The sequence below is a fragment of the Bidens hawaiensis genome, unplaced genomic scaffold (genome assembly GCF_021521415.1).
Source record: "Bidens hawaiensis isolate Kalapana, Puna unplaced genomic scaffold, B.hawaiensis_p1.1 tig00043252_1, whole genome shotgun sequence".
Taxonomy (NCBI): Eukaryota; Viridiplantae; Streptophyta; class Magnoliopsida; order Asterales; family Asteraceae; genus Bidens; species Bidens hawaiensis.
This window is the reverse complement of record NW_027497673.1, coordinates 90,319-97,964: the sequence shown is the minus strand read 5'-3', so window position 1 is coordinate 97,964 and position 7,646 is coordinate 90,319. Positions and strand designations below refer to the sequence as shown.

Here is a 7,646-nt window from a genome sequence, read left to right as displayed (position 1 = left end):
TTAAATTCAAAATTACACTATAAATACTATATTTTCTATCTCATTTGTGATTAAATATTATTTTTTTATACCTTTATAATTATTATTTCTCTTTCTTTCTCTCACAACCACTTTCGACAAATATTTAAAAATCATATGGGATGGTGTTTCAGATATACAGAAAAATCACTGTATTTCTCTCTCACCCCCCCCCCCCCCCCCCCGCTCTTAAATTATAAAAACCCTACTCACAAAATTTGATGGCTAGTATGTGAATGCTCTAAAACATTAATTAACTAAAAGATTTAACATTTATCAACACATGTTTAGAAAATGTACTATTAAGCCTTAATTGAATTAAAATAATAAAAACAAATTAAAGAGAGGATTTAAAATGGAATATAATCCGGTAGGAACTAGGAAGCCTCAACTTGATTCCTCCTCCGTTAGTTTAGGTTGGCAGTTTCTCATACTCACTGTCATTTGCTGTCTCCTTAAGCTCATATGTGTATATACAATTTGTATTGTGATGTATTTGTTTCTTTTTAAGAAAATGTTAACCATAACTTAGTTGTCTTACATATTCATGTATATAATTTATTTTCATAGCTCTATTTGATATATTGTACAATATTAAATCTTGTGATATCATATATTACAACTAATTGCGATCAATTTTAGTTTAGAAAATGGTTAATTTTTCTGTTGTCGAGATTAGTTAGCATGGTTAAGCAGGCAATGTATATGCATTTGAACTAAACACTTAACTTTTAATATGTACTGATAACAGTGACATGTCTAAATACACATATATTTGAAATTTTTAGTTATTGAATATATTCGAGCTAAAGAATTTTAAAATCAAGATCTTTTTTGTGAAAATAAGTTTTTTTCTTGGAATCTTAAGATGTGAGAATATGTCAATATGACAGACACAGATTTTTTGTATATGGTTTTTAAATGACACGCAATCACGCATGATAAACTTGGAATTAAAAAAAAAATAAAAAAAGAAAAACCTTTCAACACGCGTGTTATTTAACTCTCCTAATCAAAATATGAAAATTAAGTGAAACTATACCCCAAAATTCACTTTACTACAGTTGAGCCGCCAACGCCCTATAATCCTTGGTGGTATTTAAGGTGCAATTTTCTTTATATCCCAGCATATCTTAGGTGGACGAAATGATTTGAGATTTGCGAAAATGATACAAATATAATCGACTATATCTTTTATTCCAAACTATCATAACTTTTGGTCGTATGGAGTAAATGGACCAACGAGCTACTTGTAATCATGATGGCCCTTCCCAATAAAAATAATCCACAAACTAAAGATGATTCATCTTAGGAATACATGATTTTCTTTTTCGTTTTATATTTGCAATATTTATTTAATATATTTAAGTTCTAAGGCTCGAAACATGACTTATGGGAGTTCTCCTAATGGTAGGTTTTCTTCTTGATAGTGTTTTTAGATAAGTAAAACCTAAAACGTCAAAATCAACATGGATGGTTGATATATCATCTTAAAAAAATAGAATGGGCAGTACTAAACGTCGTGGTGTTGGAGGCGGAGGACATGACCGTTGTAACCGATGGGGGGAACGTGGTCGGGATCAGAATCTAAAAAACGTTTCTCATGTGTCACATAAAATACCATACTCCACACCGTCTTTGCCCTGAACCTAGCAGGAGTAGCAGGGGTATAAAATATGGAGAATATGATAAGTTTAAATACCGTGAGTAATTTATATGGAAACTTTTTTTTTATAACTATAACTACATATAATGTAGCATACATAAAAATGCATGTTTAATTTCAAACCAATACTACGTTGATTATTGTAAGAATCAGGTAATGCACTAGTAAAGTGAATAAAAGATAACATAAATGGTGTCCGGGAGAAGTGTGACGGTTATGCAATTGTCTTGTGTGTTGCGTTTAGAAATTATGTACAAGAGTATTATACGATTGCCGAAATTCTCAACATATTATTTTGTCTAAAATGAAACACATTTCTATTTATATGTGTTCATTTTTATTATAATATATTATTTAAGTAGTAAATTTTAATATAATAATATTTATATAATAGAGGAATTTCACATATCCCCTATTAACTTACAAGATATCATATGTTTCAAATCATACTTGAAGTATTGAAAACTTATTTAGACAATGTTTGATGCATAAACTTTGACATGCCATAGACTGATGATGATGCGCATTATTATAATTTATAATAATATACTCCTGTAAAACGTCTTGAGTTATCACAATCACCAATTGTTTTATACGAACCATGCACGAAAGTTAAATAGACAAAAACATTTTGTCATCACGTTTTTGGAGAAAAATATGTATAGTTTTGAGTTGGAATGAAGTATGGACAAAATTCGGAACCGATGACATTAACAAGACATGATGACATAAAGATACCCACTGATGAAACAATGTCGTTTCTGTTGACTTATTAGTCTCATTCTTTTTTTTTTCAGAAGTCATCAATCCCATTCTAGCATGCTATTGCATATGACATCTCCACTTTGGTGGGATGGTAAAGGCTTTGGCCTTTGGGTGAGAGGTCCACGGTTCGATTCCTGGCAATGGGGGTATAATGTAAATAGTAGGAGGAAAGCTTTAACATTAAAAAAAAAAAATGCTATTGCATACACTTCTAGGAGTATTTTTTTTAAACATTTTCTATGATTTATATTGTTGTAGTTTAAACCCATAGGCGCTAAAGCCATGTCATCATCAAACACTAAAATGAGCTTATACAAGCGTGGCGTTAAACCCACCGACGCCAACCCATTGGCACCTAAATTGTATTAATGAGATGAGGTCTACCAAACCAACCAATCACACTTAAATTTTTTAATTTATCTTTTTTAGTTAAACTACAAAGAGCTTGTCAAATGGTGAGTTTGTTAAAGCCAATTGTTTGCGTGACAGGGTATTAATTTATACACTTATAAATTAAATCACAATGTGTAGTCTTACGAAGAAAAGACTAAACAAACATTTTTTTTTTCAGTTAAATCATCTTTGGGTCTTGAGAGTTTAAAAAAAAGAAAAAAAAAACTTTGCTTCTTACCATTGGGTTATAACCCAAGTGATAGATGCTAACAAAACTTGTAGATATATAATTCTTTAAACATCTAAGAATATTATGTAAAAAAAGAGACTAAGGTATTGCTAGATCAAGTAAAGAGTACAAAGCCACAACTGCCATAGACATTTGCGAAAATACGCAAGGGTCCATATTTCATCGTGTTATTGCCAAAATTGTATGAAGGTCGATTATGATTAGATCGTGCATACTGATAGTAAACCGATTCGAGATGACTAATCTCCCAAGATAGTAACCTTTTGAGCGGTTAGACTCTAAAGAAATAACAGAGAGAACGAGACATTGTTTCATCAATTTTCTTCTTACTTCATTCTTAAAAACTTGCAATGCTTTTTATAGGCTTACACTTGAAAGTAATTGTCCGGCCGAAATAAAAGGTAACATGACCATGAACTAGATCACTAAACTAAGATAACTTTCCACTAACCTAAAATAAACAAACAAGTAATGAAATTCAAAGAAATTAATAAGAAATTAATAAGTTGCATGGTGAACATGGGATGGCAGGGGTCTTGCAAGTATCACATACTCAATTAAAAAGTTTCAAGGGTGGGAGCGTCCCATTTCAACCTACTCGGTACATCGTTGTTGGCTTTAATGGTTTGGATGAATTTAAGGACTTTTGAAAATAGAATTCTTTAGCACGATGCTTTAATGTCACAATTTTACACTAACATTAATATACCCTTAGTAATTTATTGTTTGTATTGAGCTTTATCTCGTAAGCTGTTTATACAAATTATGTTCCCAGAAATGAAAAGAGAAAAAAGCATTGGTAATTTTTAATGTATAACTAAGAAAGGATTAAACAAAATTGACCATGTTGTCTACTTTGGTGAGTTACGAGATATAAAGCAGGTAGGTGGAGACCACGAATGTTTTAATAATCTTTAGTACACTAAACAGCTTTTGAAATTTGTGATCATATCCCTATTCAAAAGTGATCAACGGACCCACTAATGTTTCGCATGTCAACCTTAACGGTTACATTTGTATTTTATGACAATAACAATTAACAATAGTCTTAAGTCAATAGTGCATTCTTTTTTCATATTTGTAAATAGTGACGGAACTAAACAAAATTCAGGGATGTTCTAAAATATTTGTTTATGAGTATCTAAATATATAAAACGGAGAAAAAGAAAAAATACACTAATTTTGAACTTCACCGTGAAAATTGAGAGGTATCCTGGACACCCATATATCTGCCCTTGTTTGCAATATTTGTAACACAAGCCTATTATAACTGCTATACAAGCGTTTGGTTTAGTTTATTAGTCAAAACTGAAATTTAAGGGGTGACATATTTAAATTTTTAAGTGATTGGGCGTTTGGTTTACGAACAGCTTTTGTTGAAATAGGAATTAATAAAAGGAATTATAGTATGGAGGAATTTTGAAATTCAATTTATTGTTTGCATGGCTTCTAAACGATATGGCAACACCGTCGCCACCCCTATGTGGGTAGGGTGCATGGCTTCATTTAATGACATATGTTTGCCATATAACAACATTGATTCCATGGTAAAGGTTGGAGAATTAAAATGAATTAATAATTAATTTATTAAGCATTTGGTAGTTGTTGCCGGTACTTTTGTAATTTTTGGATACTTATGGGTATAAATGAGATGTCAATACAGAATTGGCCAGCACATAAGTAGTACTTATGAGCGCATTTTGCCCCTAATTCCATTTTCTATGAATGTCAACTAAACATGATTTTTTTCTAAAACATTTTAATTCCAATTACATTTTCAAGACTTTACGTGAACCAGATCATGTTTATTATATCCTACTTATGTTCAAATCATATACTCATAGTATAGATAAAGTGAATAAACTCACGTACATATTGAATATAGAATATAAAGATTCTTACATGGTATCCTTACAACAAACATATTTAGTTTTCAAATATATGACAGTTCATCTGACATAAAGTTTGTTTATATCTGTATTCACGTCATGTAACATGTCAAATATTTTGGGGATTTTTACTCACTTTAATATTTGAAGACTGAGTTAAATATTACACGAAATAATTTTAAAATCTTTTATACTCTCAATTACTTTCCAGTTGTTCATGTCAAATGATTGAAGTATAACGGACCCTATTTGACTCAGTCTGAACTGCCATGAGTTGTATCAGACCCAGACCACTCATGGGTCCAGTCCGGTCCATCCAGGCACGCATTAATATTTAAAGTATTTAACACTATCATTTCAACTAACCACCCTTTTAGAAACACATACATTTTTTAATATAAAATAGCAAACAGTTGGGATGGATCGGTCCAAAGGCTGGTCCCGTGGGCCAGTGGTCCCAGCAGATTTGAATTAGATTTGGTCCAGAAGTTGGTTCCAATTTCTAAGGTCCAGTTAAGTCTGGATCCATGAAACAGGCCCAATAGGTCTTTATTATTGTTGGTCTTCTGTGTTAATGATCATCTTTAATTTCAGAACCAATAATATATTGAGGAAGATAACATTTGCATCCTGGTTCCACTACTTTCCTACCTCATGAATGACAATTCACTGTCACAACATGCTATTTACGTATTTTAGTTGATTAGTATTGTATTTGATGGCCTTGCGAGTATAGCAGTAACGTTCTTTTCATGGTTAAAAAAGACCGTTTGAAGCGTGGGAGAGAGAAATAAAGGCGCTTCACAAGTGTCTTATGTAATACTTTAGAAGCAATATTTATAAATAAATTATGCGGTACACGACATATTATTTTGGAAAGGACACCATCTCTTTTGGTACATATGTTTTAGTGGACGTTTTTATTTCAGGAAAGTGGCATTGGCCATACGTGGCGGAGGTGCAGTGGTTGGAACAGGCGGATGCGGGGTGGTGGGAACATCACCATCATCAGAAACATCACAATAACCGCGTAGTATATCACCTTCTTCTGGAGTGAAACCAAGTGACCCCATCAAAGCTGGCCAACACAACTTTTCAATTTCCTTGATCACCCTACAACAACCGGTCCCTAAATAAGTTTCTCCATTTAAAAAGAAAAGTATGATCTCTCCTGTGCAAGCATGGAGTTCAAGCAATGTTTCCCAACACCCCGGTGAACCGCCATCTTGATCGTTGTCACCATTCTCGAGCTTGAGACGTCCCGCTAAGGATGGTGTGCTGATTGTGGTTGTGTTGGTTAATGGCCTTGTGTGGACCAACATAGACATGGATGCTACAAGTAGGGCTAGTAGGAGTATTGGAGAAGAGTAAGCCATTGTTAATAAATTTGCTGTGTGGTGTGGGTCGATATGAAATGAGAGTGAATATATAGGAGATAGGTGGCGATGGGTGTTACGTTCATTGGGAGGCCAAGGGATAAACAATAAATAAACATCATTAAAGATATATAATTTTGTAATTGTAACATGTATTAAACTAGCAGCAATTAATAGATTAATAAAGTGAAACATTAGAACATATAAATATCGGACATTGGTGGAACCAACCAACAGACGCTATCATCAAATCAAACGTTGTTAATATCAAGTAGAATGCATTAAGTTTTACTTAAATTTATTTGAATTATATCAAGTTCTACTTGATATTTAATGATGTTATCTTTTAACTTAAGCCGAAAGTTGCTACTTGTACGTTTAATGATTAATAATTAACAAGCTTTTAAGATCCACGCGTTGCGGCTGGTCCATTAAACCGAACATAAAATAGATGAAAAGGCTGAAAATACATATAAAAACATTGAACCATTTTTCGTAAAAATTAGACCGAACGTAAAACATAGAAAAGAATAAATAAGTTAAAACGGTAAATAACGTAAAGTATAGAAATGAAATAACTAAGTTAAAACGACTAAGAATTTATTCAAGCACCTTTATCTATTTTCAATGATCGATGAGGGATCAAAGTGCATATTAACATTGATCCATGGCTGAAATACATCACATGAGTGCGTATCAGATAATCAGATTAAATCATGATGCACATTAAATAATCTGATTACATGCTTCACATAAGTTCATGTTAAATAATCAGATTAAATTTGATCTAATCATGGCTGATAAAGGTGTGAGGAGGTAATTGGTTATTATGGTAGCCACAAACTCACATTAAAACACGTGTACAGTGTATAGTACTTATATATGATGCACATCAACTTGTACAAATGATGAATAGTATATTTTATGAGAGGAGTGGATTTTGGTTTTTAATAATTAGATAATAGATAAGAGAGAAGATAATTCGACAACGTTTAATACAATTATATTTATTATTACAATGTATTAAAATGAAAATGTTACAACGTAAGAATACAACTTTTATTGGACATTTAGGAACATACATGCGGGCTTTAATCAGATTTTGTAATTGGCTGGGCTTTAATCCAATTTATGATCGGCCTACATGTTTAAATATTCGGAGAATCGGAGGGGCCCTGATCTAGTGGACTTAATAAGGCGCACAAAACCGTTACCTTGAGTCTAAAACAGTGATCAAAATATCAAATAAAGTCAAAATTGGGTTCTGCTCATACTGGTTCGGTTGAAGC

The 7,646-nt window shown here is 32.3% G+C and overlaps 1 pseudogene; it reads right to left on the bottom strand.

Annotated features, from left to right (window-relative positions):
* Positions 1-5,901: 5,901 nt before the first annotated feature.
* On the bottom strand, positions 5,902-6,357 carry LOC143594188 (egg cell-secreted protein 1.4 pseudogene; annotated as a pseudogene).
* Between the last annotated feature and the right edge of the window lie 1,289 nt (positions 6,358-7,646).